General features: G+C 41.9%; 1 long non-coding RNA gene across 1 annotated transcript; it reads left to right on the forward strand.

Annotated features, from left to right (window-relative positions):
- Positions 1-1,464: 1,464 nt before the first annotated feature.
- LOC106782131 (uncharacterized) lies at positions 1,465-11,265 on the forward strand. The gene is made up of 3 exons (XR_001378974.3): positions 1,465-1,612; positions 2,287-2,496; positions 11,018-11,265. It is a non-coding gene; the product is annotated as an uncharacterized lncRNA (long non-coding RNA).
- Positions 11,266-19,643: the final 8,378 nt, after the last annotated feature.

The following is a 19,643-nucleotide window of genomic DNA, read 5'->3' on the forward strand; positions in this document are numbered from 1 at the left end:
AATAAAAATTGACAGTGAGGTTGCTGTTGACAAGACAAAGGAGTCACTTTGAAGAGACCCCATCAACAAATGGATCATGAAAAGGAAAATAATAATGAAGGTTACCTGAAACAAGCTGACTTTGTGGAAGACCGTGAATTCATAACAATACTCAAGAGGGAAGTTAACATAACGTGTGCAAAAGATTTGTTTAACTATACTGCTTTTATTAAGTAGAAGAGTGTTTGTATTTATTTTTTCTACGAAACCCATCTCTTGAAAAAGTATAGAGTTATATTTCTCACTGTCTCTGTAGATAAGAAAGAATAAACACAAGGAACTATAAATAAACTACAATAATCCCTCAGATGTGGGTACTAGATTGTGTAATAAGCAGGTGGAAAGAAAGTCAAGCAGTTGACTGCTCTTGCGGTCCTACACGGCAATCAATTAACCAGAGACTCTGACAGAGTGCTCCAAGGTGATTAATTAGCCAAATGTTGCACACACTCCATCTCTCATCCCCGGTAGATGGAACCTTAAGATGACCCTACTAATTATAATGCAATATTGATAACACATGCATAAGTTTCCAATTAATATTTATAGAGTAGACCAATTTATCATAATGACAGGACAATAGTTTAGATATTGCCAACCATAAGAAACTTTTAGAAATACATCACTCCTGGGAAAGACACCAAGTTTCGAAAAACTAAATGTCTGAATTTTAGATTTGAAAGGGCAGGGACTTAAAAGCCCAGATATAACAAATAGGACTTCATTATCTAAAGGAACTCAGCCAGCGATTTGGTTTGGATCACTTTAGACTACACAAACTTGTCCTGGATCAGCATCTGTGACCGCTTCTCTTCCGAAATGATAGATATGCACACAATTAGATTGGGGTCTGCTAAAGTTATTAGTGTATGACAATTACTGAAGCCCTACGTGGGTGTAACAAATGAAGCCTTGGGAATACCATAAGGAACAATAACAACCATTTAAATGTAGGGAATTCATAATTGTGTGACCACTTTTACATGTTAATCACTGTGATTTTGTTTATGTTTGTGTCTTACAATGACCACTAGTCAGAATAGCCTAGGTTATGCTGTGATGATGAGTAGTCTCAAAATCCTAATGACGACACAACAAAGATTTTCTTCTTTCTTATGCTCCATATTCATCATCGTTCAGCAAAGGGCTCTGCTCCACCAAGTCACTCTGGGACCCAGGCCGATCAAGGCTCCAGAGCCTTGCAGTTACATCATCTGGAAGATGTGGCCTCTTCTGTCACTGACTGTGATGGTTTTTAAAAGGTGTCCACAAATTCTTTATCCTTTCCCTTCAAAAAGTGGATACCAATTTCCCTCCCTTTAAGTGGACTGTGCTTAGTGACTTGCTTTTAATGAATAGAATGTTGCAATAGGAATACTGTGATTTCCAAGGTCGGCTCATAAAGGGCATTGTGACATCCACATTATTCTGTCTTGCATAACTCCTTCTGGGGGAAGCCATCTGCCATATTGTGAGGACACTCAAGCAGTTCTATGAAAGGTCTACACAGCAAGGAACTGAGGCCTCCTTCCAACAGTCAGTGAGGAATTAAGGTCCTCATGCCAACAACCACGTAAGTGAGCCATCATATGAGCAAATCTCCCAGCCTCAGTTGGGCCTTCAGATGATGGCAGCCCTGGACGCCATCTTGACTGCAACCTCAGGAGAGACCCTGAGCCAGAGCTACCCAGCTAAGCTGTTTCTGAGTTCCTGACCCACAGAAGCTGTGAGATAATCAATATTTATTGGTTTAAGCCACTAAGTTTTGGGGATAATTTGTAGCAATAGATAACAAACACATTAAGACAAGGCGAAAGAGCATTGGAGGGTCTTGTTCTGGCAATTTAGTGTTCTGGCCCAGAAGAGGCACATTGAACTTCTGCTGTCAGCCCATTAGCCAGAATTAGCCAAAGGATTATGCCAAATTGCAAGCATCAGAGATTCTTCCCATGTGTGCAGGCAGAGAGGAGCCTGAGACACGAACAATTACTATAAGCCTTCACTACAAAGCATGTAAGACCTTAAAGAGAATCTTACATAGTTGACCTGTGCTTTTAATTAAATGTTTGGAAAGTTTGATTAAATAGGTTTATAATAATGTGTAAATATTAGGACATTTTTAATTCATCATATTCATAACTGTGAAAGATTATATTGGAAATGGATAGCTAGAGAAAATGTGGGCTGTTAATATATAAAAATGTTTATGGTTTGTTAAACTCCTAAGATGAATAACCTTTTTATTAGATCCAAGATGCACAAGTATAAGCATTTTTCCTGAACAAACCCTTTTGAACTTCAAAAAAATCTATGAGTCTGGTGAAGAGATGGGTGGATAAAATGTCCTGGCGCTCGCAAAGAAGAAAACGGCAGATTCTGAAAGATAAGATGCTGCCTCTTGGAAAGTTTCTTAGTGGAACCATTAAATAGGAGATGGTAGCATACCTACGAAAGAAGGTGAGCCCACACGTTGATTCTTGTTCACCAAGAACAAGCCATGACAAACCACCTTCATTTCCTCTTAGGCTGGGCTTCTCTATTGGTTAAATTTTAGCAGAACTTATGCAAAGACTTGTTTTTTTACCCTTGCATTACACGACATTAATTCACAGCTAAAATGACACTCAAGGAGTATCAACACGGTTAGAAACATTAAGATGTGTGTTTGATTTCTTTGTAACTGTCCCTCTCTTGATAAGTAACTTGGATAACCCAGAAGTTAATAACACAAAGCCCAGGGGTGTCATTGCTCTGATGGATCATCAACTCATGATTCGAAATGATCCTGTTAAGTTGAGGAATGGTCTGAAGCCAAGTGGAAAGGAAGTATAGTCACCGAGAGCCTTTAACTAGTGGACCAGGGCCACTTTGGCTCTTTGACATATTTCTTTCACAACCTGCCTCATGGCCAGTAGAGGAGGCAAAAATATTCTCTTCTTCCTTCTCTCCTAAGTATAGATGGTCATGGCTCAGGACTTGTCTTTTGTAGGCACACTGCACATCTTACTCTGGTATGTGTGTACACACCCATGTGTGTTTAGCTTCTTTACCTTAAAATGAATGAGAGAGTTCAGTCAGCCTTACACTATTTCCCAGTCATCTTTAATTGCGGATGGACAGAGCTGAGGTCACCTCTGAGCCTTGGAGAACCAAAACGAATTCTCTGTTACAGTTGAGATCAAAGACATCTGCCTTTTGTCAATCTTGGGACACATGCCCAACCACTAATAAAGACTTCATTTTTATTTTCATCTCATTTTGTCTACACACCACTGGACAGAACCCTGGAAGGGAAGAGGGGTAAGTCTCAGGCCTCAATTCCCAATAGGTCCAGATGGAACATAAGGCCAGAGTGTGGCGTGGTTTCTGGGAAAACTAATGTTATCTTAGGTGGCATTGCTAGAATTGCAGAGTCCAGAAGAGAGCAGTGAAATAACCCTTTCTTTGGCAATGGTCAGACTGTAGAAAAACGGTGCTTGCTTCTGAGTTCCACACTCAAAGGAGGTGACACAGAGTGGTGATCAGGATAGTGAAAAATTGGAGGTCACCTGCGGGCTGGTGGAGGAAGCTAAGGCTGTGCAACCTAGGCTGGAAGGAGACAGGTTGATGTCCTCAGACATTTGAAAGATCACAGAAGAACTGGTGTGGACAGAGCCAGCACTATTTATGGGGAGAGAACCCGTCCTGGGAACTGGCTGTGCCAGGAAGATACCCAAATTCAGCACAGGCAAGAATTTTCCAACCGAACTGTCTCAGTTGGTGTTTTCCGGCCCATGGGGTGGTGAGACTCCATCATTGGCAGTGGCCAACCACAGACGTGATGGTCATTTGTTAGGACTGATGCCAAGGATCCTGACCTGGGATAATTAAACTATGGCCTCCAAATTCCTTCCTCATCAAGACTCCATAACCCTGAGTCTGGCTGACTGACACATACAAGCTCACAGGGTAGACAGAGCTAACTCTTCTAACGAAGAGAGCTTCCGTCTATATGGTCAGCATGGTTAATGTGCACCAATATCTAGTTCTCTTCTTTCACTTGCACAGAGGATTATAAATTCTATTCCTGTAAGTTAGATATGGCCATGTAATTAGTTCTTACCAAAGACGTGAATGGAAACGTCATGTTCCTTCTGGGCCAAAGCCGTTAACTACAGATGCTTGACCTTCTGACTCTCTCTTCATCTGCAAGAGAGGAGTGCTGAGATGGAGAGGCTGAAGGAAGGAAGCCATCTGAATTGCTAAATATGGAGGAGAGCGCCCTGAGGGGTCGCCCAGATCTGCTGCAGACTTTGTGAGAGCCGAAAATCAACTCTTTTTGTGGAAAGCCTCTGAGATTTTTAGGTGATTTTTTCCTGTAGCAAAATTTAGCCTATCCTGACTGATATACTTTGGAAATAGACGGCATGTGAGTTTCCAATAGGAAAGGGACTGGAGAAGCTGGGCAGAGGTCTGATGAGGCGGCTAAAAGGAAAAACCATGAGTCAGATCTCCTGGGACTGTACATTTTCATGGAGCATTGGAGCATGACCCACATTTCTAAAGTTCCCTCTGAGACCCCAAATAGTCCTCCTTAACTGTTAAATGAGAAATGCCCGACTTGAAAGTTGGGAACCAAGAAGGCACCAGAGAGTGAAATGAAGTTAAGCCAGGCTTCTGGAGTTGCCCGCTTGGCTCTCGGCAAAGACCAAAAGACTTCTTTGCGAGAAAAAGCCAACCCCATTTGTCTGCAAAGAAAGCACATCTAGGTTTACACAGAATCCGCTGATTTTGCAAATTGGTTCCACAGAATCCAAATGAGCCTTATTTTATAGATGTAGAAACTGAGGTCTCACGGGTTCCAATGAGCTTGAAACTGGGTCCTCTGGGCACTGTCTTCACACCGGGCCATGCGACAGGATTGCATAATGGCCATATTTCTTCAAAGGAGAACCCAAGAGCACTCCCCAGGCCCCGTGTCGACAGCCCTGGGCTGGGGAGAAACGGCCGCCCCTCACAGAAGCTCGGTTTCCAGAAGGGCTCACCCTTTGCCCTAAGACAGCTTTGATCACGGTGAAGTTTCCACAAACACAGAACGAATGAGGAAGAAGATGATTATGTTTTTAACCTGATCTGCACTGATGAGAAATGAGGCGTAGACAGTCTTCAGCTCACACATTCCCTGAGCGCCCCCCGCTTCAAACAACTGTCATCTTTCCCTTTAAAGACCAGGCTTCAGATGTTGTATATTTTGTTTGCTTTTTATCGCTTCTCATCACATAATTCAGATTTGCTGGTAGAAGTCACTCATGACTTTCCGACACGGTTCAGGAGAGTCCAAGCCCAGAAGGCAGCCTGCCTGCCTGCCCGTCCGCCCCAGTTCCCTGCTTCACTTTCTGCCTGTGTGGCTTTGGGCAAGTTACTTCACCACCACACGCTTCAATTTCCTCATCAGTTAAATGGGCATCATCATAGCATCTAGCCGTCAAGGCAGTTGTGGGGCAAAATGTGTTCATAGATGTAAAACATTTGGAAAAGTGCTTGGCATGTGGTAAGTATTCAAGAAGTAGTATTTATGTTTGACTGAGTTCTTGACTGGAAGCCAAAGAAATTCCAAGAACTGTGAACAGTCTCTGTGTCCTCAGGTCTAGGGGGGTTTAAAATAAGGTAATTCATGGGCCTCCCGCAAAGGCCCTAAATAGCCATCAGGAGAAAAGAAAAAGACGAGACTAAGCAATAATCTGAGGATTATCTGTAAGAAGTTAAGAATGGGCAATAGACAGGAAGCGACCAGCATCTGCTACGGTCACGGTGTCACCTGATCCCCTCCAGCTCTCAGAATGCTGGGAAAAAGAACCGTTTAAATGGCCAATGAGACAGGAGCAGGCCTCTGCAGGGGCTTCCTGGCAAGTTTTGTTTTCTGTTTTAAGTTCTGCACCTTCTTCCTCATCTCGTCTTCCTCCTCCTACTCAGAAAACAAGACTGTCTGTTTCCAATTAGGAAAAGCCACAAGAATCTCAGACACCTGGGGTCCTGACAGCCCCAAGCCTCTGAGCCAGGACCCAGTGCATGAGGGAAAAAACAAAACAAAACTGTAATGTGTTTATGCTCCTCTTTAGTGGGTTTTGTTATTTGTGGCAAAATGCAAACTCTAACCAATACACTAATCATGGCTTCTGTGAACACACACAAATGTTTCAAAAGTGAACAAAAGAAGGAATAGAGGATCATGGGAACTCTAGCGTGCTCACTGCTCCATCAATTCCTCTCTTCCAGTATCCTTGTGAAAATTACCCTCAGGGCATGGGGCCTGCAAATAATGCAGAACCTTCCAGAAACGCAAGGCATGAACAGCCTAATACCAAATAATAGCACTGATATCTTGATCTATTCCCTCAGAAGCCAAAATAATTAAAGGATTTAAGTACAAATACATCAGATAGAGAGATAGATGAAAAAGCTAAATAAGAAGAAGCAAAAGTTACAAAAAGTCCTGTATACTTAAAGCAAAAATAAGGTACCACAAAAAGAGAACAATAAACAGAAAGACCTCTTGAGATACACACAATTGCCGGGACAACAAATTCATTAGGCATTCCAGAAAATAAAGAGGGAGAAATCTCACAAAATACAAAGCAAAAGGAAAAAATATATACATCCAAAATTGGAAGAACAGCAATTTCAGAAAGGGACAATGGAGAAGATGGAGGGGAGAAAATTGCTAAAGAAATAATGCAAAAGAATGCATTTTGAAAGGAAAAAATGTGCAAAAGCAGAGAAAAATAGTTGTTTTTCTTGCCCCTTCATAATGTCTAAAGCTAATCAGAAGGTGATAAAGCTGATATACTCTTGAATAAACTTAGTTAATCCTTTTGAAAATCATTTTACGTTAAGAACCACAAGAAAAGTCAATTCCTTTAACCCAGATATCCCTTGTGTAGAAATTTCTCTGAAAGATATAATTCCAAAACAAGAAAATTCACATACGCAAAGATGCTCTCTAAAATACTAATTATAATAAGAAAAACTGGAAACAATTTAAAATGTTTATTAATAAAGCAATGGAAAAGAAACTGAAAAGATAAAAATGTAAGTGGCCAATAAACACATCATGTTATCAAAGAAGTGACAAAGAATTGACAATTGTTGTGACAGTGAGTTGTCAGTTTTATCCATCAAATAGGCAAAATTTTAAAAGAATAACGTCCAATGTTGTGGATGAACACAATTTCATGCTCTATTGGTGAGAGTGACGATGGGCCCAACATTCCCAAAGGATATTTTTAAAAATCTTTAGGATAAAACACATTCATTTCTACTTCTGAGTGTTTAACATCAGGAAATTATTCAGCAATCATACAAATGTGTACCTAAGGGGAATTAATAGCATTTACAGTAGCAAAAAGCTAGAAATGAGGCACGTCCTTCAGCAGAGAGCAGGGGCACTGGCGAGAGCCACATCCTGCGGTGGTACCTCATGGATTCAGCGTGCTGCTGTCGCTCTGTGTGGGTTCATGTCATGCTCTATTAAGCTTAAAATGCAAGTGATGAAACAGTGTGTCATGTATGACCCCATTTGGATGAATATATATCATATATAAAGGGTAAATATGCATCTTGAAAGTGTTTGGAATTATATATATCTTAACCGTAGCAGTTGCTGTCATGGACTTCCAGAAGTTTTGAGGAATATATATTTTTTTAATTTTCAGAATTGACATCTTCTTTACAATGCATTGCCATTTTAATCAGAAAATAATGAACACAGTCATTTTGGGGGTGGGGGTATGGATAAAGAATGCCTTCCCACTGCCAACTTCTCAGCCCCAACAATGCAGAGAACGGAGAACAGGCTTCTCGGATGCGCTCGTCTTAAAGCCATGAGGCTGGCTAGCTACCTGGGCGTTTCAGTGCCAGATCAATACTAGCCATTTGAAGTCCAGTCATCACTTTTGGAAGATTTCCTCTCACATTTAACTATGTTTGAGCAACGACCCTGTGTAGGTTCCACTCACTCATTTACTTAGAGGTACTTTTTTTTTAAAAAAAGATTTTACTTTTTTTCCTTTTTCTCCCCAAAGCCCCCCGGTACATAGTTGTATATTCTTCTTTGTGGGTCCTTCTAATTGTGGCATGTGGGACGCTGCCTCAGCGTGGTTTGAGAGCAGTGCCATGTCTGCACCCAGGATTCGAACCAACGAAACACTGGGCCGCCTGCAGCAGAGCACGCGAACTTAACCACTCGGCCACAGGGCCGGTCCCAAGAGGTACTTTTTATAACTGGTTGATCTTGGAGTCTTCATCAGGAATTCACATAACTTAAAGTGACACATCCTTTGCTAAGCTTTACTAAGGCTTTTATGACTAACACGAGCATTTAGTAACACCTATTCTACATTTTCCAGCCTAGAATTATTGCTATAATGTAAAAATCTTGGGCCTGGAACACCCTCTGTCTATTGATAAAATAAATCCCAATTTACGTCCTCACTCATTAATTCTCCAAATATTCTTTTAATTTGCTTTTGTGCCTGACACTTTTAGGAACTGGAGATATAATAATGTTATGGGTTGAATTACGTACCCCGCCCCAGATTTATATGTTGATGTCCTAACTTCCAATAACTCAGAAACTGACCTTATTTGGAGATGGGGACTTTACAGAAGTAATCAAGTTAAGGTGAGGTCATTAGAAGGGGCCCTAATCTAATCAGACTGGTGGTTATATAAAGAGGATGAATTTGGGAAGCCAGGCACATGGGGAGCACGCCATGTGAACATGAAAATGACCATCTATAAGCCAGGGAGAGAGACCTGGAACCACCTCTGTCAACATAGTGATTTTACACTTCTAGCCTCCAGAACTGTGAGACAATACATTTCAGTTCACGGTGCTTTGTTACAGCAGCCCCAGCAAACCAGTACAGATGGTGAACAAGCCAGGCCTAGGCCTAACCCTTAGGCAGCTTCCCATGCAGTGGAGGAGATTCAGCAGCCCTATTCGCACATGATGAAAGCTGGCAGAAGGTGGGACAGACAGGATGACTTGTTCTTCAGGCAGGTGTCCTGGTCAAACAGCTGTCCAGCTCTCCAGAGACAGAGTCTGGGTTTCAGTCTGGCCGAGCATTTATACCTATGGCTCTTTAACTAAAAGGCAATGAAGACAAGCTTCACTCCAGGTATCAGAGAATAAAGCCTTGAAAATGTCATCACTTTAGGCTTAAAATTTAAACTGACCAGAAAAATGAAAATTTTTCAAATCATGCATCTGATATAGCGTTGATATCCAAAATATATAAAGAACTCATACAACTCAATAGCAAAAAACAAACGACCCAATTAAAAAATGGGCAGAATATCTAAATAGACATTTTTCCAAAAAAGACAGACGGCCAACAGGTACATGAAAAGATGCTCAACATCACTAATCACCAGGGAAATGCAAATCAAGGCCACAATGACACATCACCTCAGAACCTGTTAGAATGGCTGTCGTCAGAAAGACAAGTGCTAACGAGCATTGGCGAGGGTGTGGAGGAGAGGGAACTCTTGTGCACTGTTGGTGGCAATGTAAATGGATGCAACCACTATGGAAAACAGCTTGGAGGTTCCTCAGACAATTAAAAATAGAGCTTCCATGTGATCCAGCAATCCTACTTATGGGTATATATCCAAGGAAAGTAAAAACACTACTTCGAAAACATATATGCACCTCCACGTTCACTGAAGCATTATTTACGATAGCCACGATATAGAAACAACCTACGTGCCCACTGACGGATAAATGGATCAAGAAATTGCGATATACATAATTACACTGGAATATTATTCAGCCATAAATAAGAATGAAATCTTGCCACTGTGACAACACGGATGGACCCGAGGGCATTATGCTAAGTAAATAAGTCAGACAGAGAAAGACAAATACTGTATGACCTCACTTGTATGTGGAAACTGAAAAAAGCCAAGCTCATAGATACAGACAACAGATTGGTGGTTGCCAGCAGTGAGGGGAGGGGCTGGGGGAGAAATGGGTGAAGGGGGTCAAAAGGTAGAAATTTCAAGTTATAAAATAAATAAGTCCTGGGAATACACTGTATAGCATAGTGACTATAGTTAATAATACTGTATGGTATATTTGAAAGTTGCTAAGAGAGTAGATCTTGAAAGTTCTCATCACAAGAAAAAAATTTTGTTAACTTTATATGCTGACAGATGTTAACTAGACTTATTGTGGTGATCATTTCACAATGTATACAAATATTGAATCATTATGTTGCACACCTGAAACTAATACAATGTTATATGTCAGTTATACCTCAATAAAAAAAATAGAGAAAATATTACTCCCCCAGGACTGGGTGAAGGATTAAGCCCCCTTCCCGGGAGCTCCTTTCACGCGCCTGTACGTACAGTCACAGTTAGAGCGCAGGTGCGTGCAAAACAAACTCAGAGGCAGCCTGGGCAACTCCCAGCTGCTGAGCCCATGAGGATGTTGATAAAGGATGCTGTTCCCCGCCCAGCACAGTGAGTGCTCAATTGCAGGCCACAGGGACACGAGTCTCAAGTCTCAGCAGCATAAGCTGAATTGTGCCTCCTGAATAGCTGTCATGGTTTGTTTATATTAAGGTCAGTGTAAGCCATGTCACATGATCATGTTTTCTTATTCTTACTGGCTGCTTAGAACCTCAGAAACATCTTTAAGACCCTTTTGGCAGACGTATGGGACCTTGAAGTGCACATTCCCTACTTCATCTTATTACTTCTACCCTCTTAACCCAGACCAACTTTTATTTAAGCCACATCAATTTTCATGAAACACTTCCAGTAATTGTTTATGTGAAGAGAGCTATGGATATTTAAAATTAAATATACAATTTAATTGACTCTGGAAACCACTCAAATGTATTTTGTTCAGTTATTGAAAAGATATGACATCATGGACAAATATTCATATTTATTCATATTTAATGTTTTGTTTGTTTTATTTGATGTTAAGGAAAGGAAAGCTCAGGATGGACTTCTCTTTCCAGCTGTGTCCCCATCAGCCGTTGATGGAAAACAAAGGACGAGCAGCTCCAGGAGCCCCTGAGAACAACTATGGAGCCACTCAAGGGGGCAGATCCAGGCTGCAGTCATGGGCCTTCCCAAGCCCAGAAAGTGGCTGCTAGTTCACTGTTCTCGCAAGCACTTGGATACACTTTCTTTGATGTCCCTTCTTTTCTACAAGAAATGGCCATATCTGCAGTTGAGTAGCTTTCTTAGCCTGATTCCTGCCTAGAGATATTTAGGAATTCAGAGGTCTTTGTGCAAATTTCACAATCTCAGTTCCTGCTACAGCAGTGTGGTTGTTTAGATCCCCTGAATGAATCTCCTCACTGAGACAAATACAACAACAGGTGCAACATAAGAAACACCTTTAAATGTAATGCTGAGCTGGCACAGAAGCTAGAAATCCACAGAACGACTTGGAAATATCAGGCACCAATCCTGGTTCTGTGAGATCTTAAACTTACAAAATTTGGAGGACCTCCAACAAAAGAATACTAAATTTAAAAAACAAAATGAGGTGCAGTATCTTGGAAAGAGTCTATGCAAATGGAGAGTTCTAAAACTCATGTTTCATTAACTTCACAGTACATCTGCTTCCAGAAAGTAGTAAACCTAGAAAAAGTGTATTATTTGAGAGGACAATAGAGATATTGATAAACTTTAGACATTCTTAAATGTGCATATTGAAATAGCTAAGATAACCATTAATAGAACAGACGTAGACTATATACCTTTAAAACAATTAGAGGGAAAACAATGGATCAGATTTTAAGGCACTCCATCTGAATTAAGGCACAAAAGGAGAAGATAAAAGAGGATGAAACAAATATAAATTGCATAGTAAAAATGTAGGCATAAATCCTAATTGCACTAAATAGAAATGGAAAGAAAGTCTCCCCTAAAATATGAGGACCATCAGTCTGAACAAAATAGAAAAACCAAATTCAACTATATAATGATTATAAGAGATAACTGTAAAACCTAAAGACACAGAATAAATGAAATCAAAAGATGGAATAAAACGCATTAGGGAAATAATAACCTGAAAAGAAAATTCTAAATTTAAATACTACTAATAGCCTCAAATATATAAAGCAAGAATTACTGGAACAACGAAGAGAAATTGATGAATTACCTTAATGATGGAATATTTTAACACAGCTTCTCTAAGTAAGTGATACGACAAGCAGCTATCACACCTAACGAACGAAGAATATACATGTTTCTCACATAGAAAACACTTATAAAATTTGACCACATATTGATCATAAAGCTATCCTCAACAAACTTCAAAAAATTTGTATCATACAGAGCACATATTCTGATTACAACATAATTAGGTTAGACATAAATAACAAAAAAGATAACTTAAAATGTTTTAAAATTATAAAGGCATATTCCTAAATAATTCATGGGACAAAAAAGAAATAAAAATGAAAATTAGAAAATATTTATAAATGAATATAATAAAAATAGTAGGTATTACCTTCATGGTACTTAGAGGGAAATTTGTAGCCTGAAATGCTTAAAGTAGAAAAGAAGCCTCAAAATTAGTGAGTTAGACAACCAAAATATGAAATTAGAAAAAAACAGCAAAGAAGATAGAAGGAAGAAAACAAATATCAGGACAGAAATCGCTGACATAAAAACAAACATAAAGATGATAGGCAAAATTTAAATCAATTATTTGAAAATGTTAATAAAGTAGACAAACATTGGACAAGATTAGTGAAGAAAAAGGTAAAATACGACAAAATTGGGAATGGAAAGGAATATAGGAATGTAACTAAATATTGTATGAATTAAACAAATAACAAAGAAATATTACAAGCAATTCCATGGCAATAAACAACAAGATGGACACATATCTACAAATCTACAACAGATTAAAACTGTTTCGAGATGAAAACGGAAAACCTTCTAGTTGCTGGACTTCTTCCACTAGGGAAATGCAAGACCCAAAAATCCTTAAGGTTGATTTCCATCAAACATCAAAGATCAGATAATTCTACCTTGTATATGTTCTTCCAAAGAATGGAAAAAGTGAAAGCACATACTAACTCATTTCAGAGGCTGTCTTACGCCTGATACTAAGACCAGATAAGGAATGCAAGAAAATAAAACTACAGTTCAATTTCCAGGGTAAATAGAAATGAAAAATTCCAATCAAAATACTGTAAAGAACTTAAAATACTTTAAAGCAAAAGGTGTAAAGAATCATACATTGTGACCACTTTGAGATTATCCCAGGAATACAAAATTGGTTCAATTTTTAAAATCCATTAATGTAATTAACCATAGCATCAGATTAAAGAAGCGAGAACAAACATTCGTGCTTACAGATGCAAAGATCTGTTTGGTAAAATTCAGCATCCATTCACGATTTCAAAACAAAACAAAACTTGTAACAAAGAATGAGAGGAACTTCCTTAACTTGAGAAAGGGCACCAACAAAACCTACAGCAAATCATACATAAAGGTGTTCAAGGCATTCCCTTTCAGATCAGAAAAATGACCAGAACACCTGCTCTCACCTTTTCTATTGAGTAATGTACTAAAGGGCTTAGCCAGTGCAATAAGAAGGAAAAAAGACATAAAAATGGAAGAGATTGGAGACCAACAATCAAAGCTGTCATTATTTGCAGGTGTTAAGACTCTCTACATAGAAAACCCAAGAGAACCTACAGATCAATTTTTAGAATAGAAGAGTTTATTGTGTTTGTTGGACAAAATCAATACACGAGTCAATTGCATTTCTAAATACCAGGAATATACAATTATAAAATGTAATTTAAAAAGAGAGACTATATGGAAAACTATACAGTAAGGCAAAAGATGGTTAAGACAATATTCAGGGTGATCATTGGTGACGTGCAGTTGGGGAGGGCACACAGGGGGTTCCTAATGAGTTCCAAAGGGTCTATTTCTTTTTTTTTTTTTTTTTTTGAGGAAGATTAGGCCTGAGCTAACTGCTGCCAATCCTCCTCTTTTTGCTGAGGAAGACTGACCCCGAGCCAACATCCGTGCCCATCTTCCTCTGCTTTATATGTGGGACGCCTGCCACAGCATGGCTTGCCAAGTGGTGCCATTTCCGCACTTGGGATCCGAACCAGTGAACCCCGGGCCGCTGAAGCGGAACGTGAGCACTTAACCGCTGCGCCACGGGGCCGGCCCCAAGGGTCTGTGTCTTAAGCTCTGTGGTAGATTTTATTTCTCTTGTTTCAACTGTACAGATGCTCTTTTATACTCTTTTTTTAGGTATGATTTATTTTGCAATTGTTTTTATTATTAAAAAGCAGTATATACTCTTTTTATGTACGATATTATTTATAATGATTTTTTAATCATTAAAATAGAAAGCAGAGCACCATATTCTGGCACTATTCCAATCGTGTTCAGCTTATGTATAAATGGCGGGGGGGGGGGGTCTCTAAATGACAAGTGAGAACCTGGAAAGATTTAATTTGGAGGAAGGTATTGAAGGACTCTGAATCTCAAATGCCACGTTAAAGAATTTTTACTCTGTTCCGAAGGAATAGCTGTATATTCCAACAATAAACAATAAATGTACATGCAAGCAAATGATGGAAGAAATTACCTCTGTGTTTTAGGAAGGTAAATGGGAAAGTAGCACGATGACATTTTCAGAATTTTAGGAATGGCTTTCCACGCAGTGTGACATACTTTGGTGATGTTCCAGAAGCTACAGCCTCCTTTCCTCTGCTTCCCCATGCATTTCCGTGTGAAGTGTCAAGACACTGTCCAGTTATGAGATGTCCTGTGACTCTGGCCTCAGCCAGAACTCCTCCTTGTCCTTTAGCAGAAAGGTAATGAGAGAGAGTAGATTTAGGACATTTCTTCTACTAGTCCACAGCATGCAGGGACTGACCCCATGCCACCCAACTGCCCCCAACACAGACAAGCTTTGACTTTGAGGATGCTCTCAGGCCACTGGTCCCTGGCTTGTCTCTCTGGCCCAGCATCTGCTGGGAGTCTGGCTCTTTGCGGCTCCCTCTCCTCTCTGCCCTGCCCTTGCTCTTTGAATGGGAACAGATTTGGTTCCCCTATTTTGACCTTTCACACTGTGTCTCAGACACAACTCTCCATCACCCCTTATCCTGACCTCGCCTTGTCACTCTCCCTTCTAGAAGAAGCCCAAACCTGTGGGTTCTCAGCCCCGGGCCACTGACACAACCCATCTTCCCTGGGCCAGCCTGCTGGAGCCCACGCCTGACTCAGCTCCCCCGTCATTAAGATAAGGGCTTTGGCCTGGGTCACCGCTGGCTTATCTCCCGAGATCAGTGCTGAAATAGAGCCGCAAAGTGTTTGGCCCTGACTACAGTCTGAAAAACTGCAGGTTGCAGCCATAAGCGGGTTGTGAAATCATTTGGGTGGGTCACGACCAGCATTATTTTTTAATAGGATAGAATTCTATTTTTAAACAGAACCCAATAGCTAACACCAAAGTGCCTCACACATGGCAAGGATAAGTACCATTTCTTCTAAAACTTACATTTCAGTTGTCTTTGTGGACTGAGTCTTGACACCGTGATAGGCTAAATTATGCCCCCTCAAAATTCATTATGTTGAAGCCCAAACAGCCAGTACTTCAGAATGTAACTGTATTTTGGAGAAATAGGACCTTTAAAGGGATGATTACGGGCCCCAACCCATTGTGACTGATGTCCTTACAAGAAGAGGATATTCGGGATGCACAAAAAGGCGTCAGGGGCACATGCGCGCTGAGGAAAGACCACGTGAGGACGCAACGAGAAGCTGGCCACCCGCAAGGCAAGGAGAGGGACCTTAGAAGAAACCAACCCCGCTAACACCTTGATCTTGGACTTCTGGCCTCCAGAACTGTGAAGATAAATTTCTATTGTTAAAGTCCCCAGTCTGGGATTACGGCAGCCCCCAGCAAACCAATACAGACACGGTATGTAATTCTTATGATTGAACGTTAGTCTTTGGCTTAGACCATCACGAAGGGTCCTTCCAACTTTAAAACTCACTGAAAATTAAAAAGAATAAAGGCCTGTCCTGCTGGCAAGGAGGTTTCCTCGGTGGTCTTGAGGACCTGTCAGCATGTCCCACAGGCGTGCCCCCCATCAGCGCTTGCAGGGTAGAAACGCAGCATGTAGTGGGACTCTGAGCAGCTTTGAAAGCCTGTGGCTGCAGCTCTCATCACGAAGATGGAAAAACAAGCTTGTGGGAGGCAGCTACGGGAGTCCAGGGGCCAGACAGTACTTTGCAGCCAAGGGTTAAAAAGAGCTGGACTTTTGAAAGGTTCAGGGCCAGGCGCTTGGTCTCCCTGACACTGGGTCCCTTGTGCGATGAGATAACATGGTGAGGTAGTAGGTGTTTCTGGATCCCGCCCCATTTCCTTCCATCGGTCCACCCTGGAGCACCATCCCAACATAAACGAGGGCGAGTCCTGCCCTAGCAGAGCCGGCCCCATCCTGGCTGGAGCAACGGCACGCTCGCCGCAGGGTATTCCAAAGGTGAGGCTGTCAGCACGGTCCCCAGAGCGCCATTTGATGACGACCTCCTCTTGGCAGGTCTGCTTGGAGTATCCAGGAGTCTCACTCTCCTGGTCGCTGTGTAACCTTCCACGCCTGCTGCTAAAGAGTTTTCTGTCTCCAAAAATAATCTCTAAATGATGGTTAGCACGGCCCCGGCATAATTCATCCTCTCCAAAGGAGTGAAAGGGAGTTAATGCCCAACTCCTGGCACAGCCACAGAGCGGGGCTTGGAAGAGGAGGTGGCCGTGACCTCAGTCTTTGGCAGAAGGTTGTGGACTGGATGGGGAGCCAGGCGAGTGGCAAGAACACCTGGCATAGGACTCCTGGCATGGGCATTTCCTCCAGGCCAGAGCCAGGGAACAGTCCGAGCAGTCCATCATCCAAACAGAGCTCTGGGTGTCTGTCACCTGAACTGGCCATGCCACCATCCTTGGATGTCACCAGGACTTCACTTTTCCAAGAGCTTCCTCATGTGCACTTGGGCACCAGGCAGCAGTTGCCTGGTTGTGGGACCTGATCCCTGATTGGGAGAAGAGCATCTTTCCACATCCCGACTTGGGCCTCCCGTGGACCCCAGGGGGAAACCAAGGTCCTGGCACATGGCTCCACCCTAGACATAGTTTTACTTGTGGCTGATTCTCAAGACTAGAGAGGCATTAGTTTGTGCCAAGAGAGGGATGCTGTGGGCCTCTGCTTGCAAGCTTTCTTCACATGCTCCTTTTCCCACTCATTCAGGGCTTTCATTTATTCAGAACATTTTGAGGCTGGGGAGAGATGGAGGATGGAGTCTGCAGTGAAAAGAGAGGAGGTTATTCAGCATCATCAGTGTGTAATTAACCTTTACAACAGTGCTGGGAGTGACAATTAATGTACCCCCTTTGCAGATGAGGAGACTAAGTCAAACAGCGGGCCCCAGGTCACCAAGCTTGTGAAGGGCATTCCCACACAGTTTATTTGTCAGTTGGGATCTATCATCTTTGCATTCTCCCTCATGCTGAAGCTGGGAAAGATATTATACTTGGTCCTGAGAGAGACAGATAGGAATGGAGAGGGGGCCCAAGGGTGAATGTGAAGATGATGAGAAAGCTTCAGGGGCTCCTCCAGAGCAACGAGGGTGAGCCCAAATGCAGGCCTTAGAAATGGTCCATGGCCAAATGCAGGTTCACGTGGTCACTTCTGCCCTTTGAATTAGTCATCCTCCATTAGACATTAGAGGCATTGGCCCACTCTGAAGGCAGGGTCATGTGGCAGAAAGCTCAGGCCTCAGGTCAGGCCCAGCATCATGGCTTACTGGCTGAGTGACTCTGGGTGAGTTGCTGGACCTCCCAGTGCCTCTTTCTTCATTTGGAAAATGAAGGTGACCCTCTCTCTCTGGGCAGTCTTGAGAGGATTCAGCCCTGTGCTGGCCGTCTCTTCTCCTCACCCCGCATGTATAGACGGCATGTGTTCACGTGCTTCTGACTCTCTGCTCACAGCATTGGGAGGTGTTGAAGTCAAATGGAAAATGTACACTTCCTCCACAGAGCTCTCCTTGTTTGAAAGAACTGAATCTTTATTTTGCTTTTACAAGCAAAGAGGTTTTCATTAATTTGTGCCAGACCATTTAATATATTCTTAGGTTTCTACAGTGTTCTTGTTTCGCTTCATTTTCTGGATTTCCAAGAAAGTTTCAGGATTCAATTTGGTGAAAGACCTTGAAGGGGTTGAGAGAAATAAGAAAAATGGAAGCAATTTCTTTGCAACAAGACTTTAGTTTAAGGACCTCACCAAGAAATAAGTACCATTGGACGTATGCAGGGGTTTTCCTTAAAAGTCTTCATCTTGGTTCTTTCTGGACAAAGTAAGATTGGCAAGAAATCAAGCCAGAAACTCAATCACATAATGTGCACTGTTTTGTTTGTTTTAATTGGGGTCATTAGGCAGCAGTTAAAGCCCTGGATAGTGGGGGAAAAGATGCTTTTGAAGAAACATTCACCGTAATCCACCTGAAAGCTACTTGGGAAGGCCACAACCCCAGTGGGGAAGGTTTTTCCACTGAAAGCCAAGCTCATGCTTCTAGATTGTTCTTCCTGTTTTACAGGTGAAAACACTGAAGGAGGGGAGCTCTAGTGACTTGCCTGAGGTCCCAGAGCTAGTAAGGGGAATCTAGCAGACTTAGAAGACTCCAAAGGCCTTCTTTGCAGTGGTGGTGGGAGGGGACGGGGGAGGAGTCTGGAAGGGGAGGGGGAAGGTGGGGGGAGTGGAGGGGAGAGAAAGGAGAAGAGAGGGAGAGGGAGGGGGAGAGAGAGGGAAGGAGGAAGAAAGATAAGAAGAGACCAATGGAATCATGCTGGGATGGGAAGGCAACTCAAGAGGCCTTAGCTTTCCTAACCCAATAGTTACCTTACAAGGTTGCTTCAGAAGCTAAAGTGATACAGTGATGGCACAATGGAGCACAAGGCAGAGAAATGCTTCTTTGTGCCAGATTTGAGGAAGGGGAGTAGCTCTGCCATCCTCCAGCTATGTGACCTTGAGCAAGTTTCTGTCCTTCTCTCTGAGCATCAGTTTCCTCACCCACAAAATGGGACTAAACATAGACCTTACCTTAGAGAAGGTGGGTCAAGAAGCTGACATGTTGGGTGACCCATCGGAGAGACAAATTTGTACTGTGATTAAGAACATGATGCCCAGTGAGAATTTTAACACACAATACAAACAAACATTATTGCTACCATTTGCATGAAATAGATGTATACACTGAAGCAGCTGTATTTTAGTCCAGAAAAATAAGAAGATGACTGATCCAAGGACTTGGGAGAGAATGCTGCTATTGCAAAGGATAATGCCCTCCAATGGCTCAGGCAGGGGGAACAGCACAGCCCTGGTCCTGGGGACCGTGGAAGCAATCGGGCCCTGACTGGAAATTCCCCCACCTAGCGTAGGCCCACTCACCTTCTCTTCCAGGTAAGGTTGACAGATAAATTAAAAAGATACCTCATTAAATTTGATTTCAGATAAGTAATGAATACTTTTTTAGTATAAGTATGGCCCATGCAATATTTGGGATATACT

This window comes from Equus caballus, chromosome 1 (assembly GCF_041296265.1).
Source record: "Equus caballus isolate H_3958 breed thoroughbred chromosome 1, TB-T2T, whole genome shotgun sequence".
Taxonomy (NCBI): domain Eukaryota; kingdom Metazoa; phylum Chordata; class Mammalia; order Perissodactyla; family Equidae; genus Equus; species Equus caballus.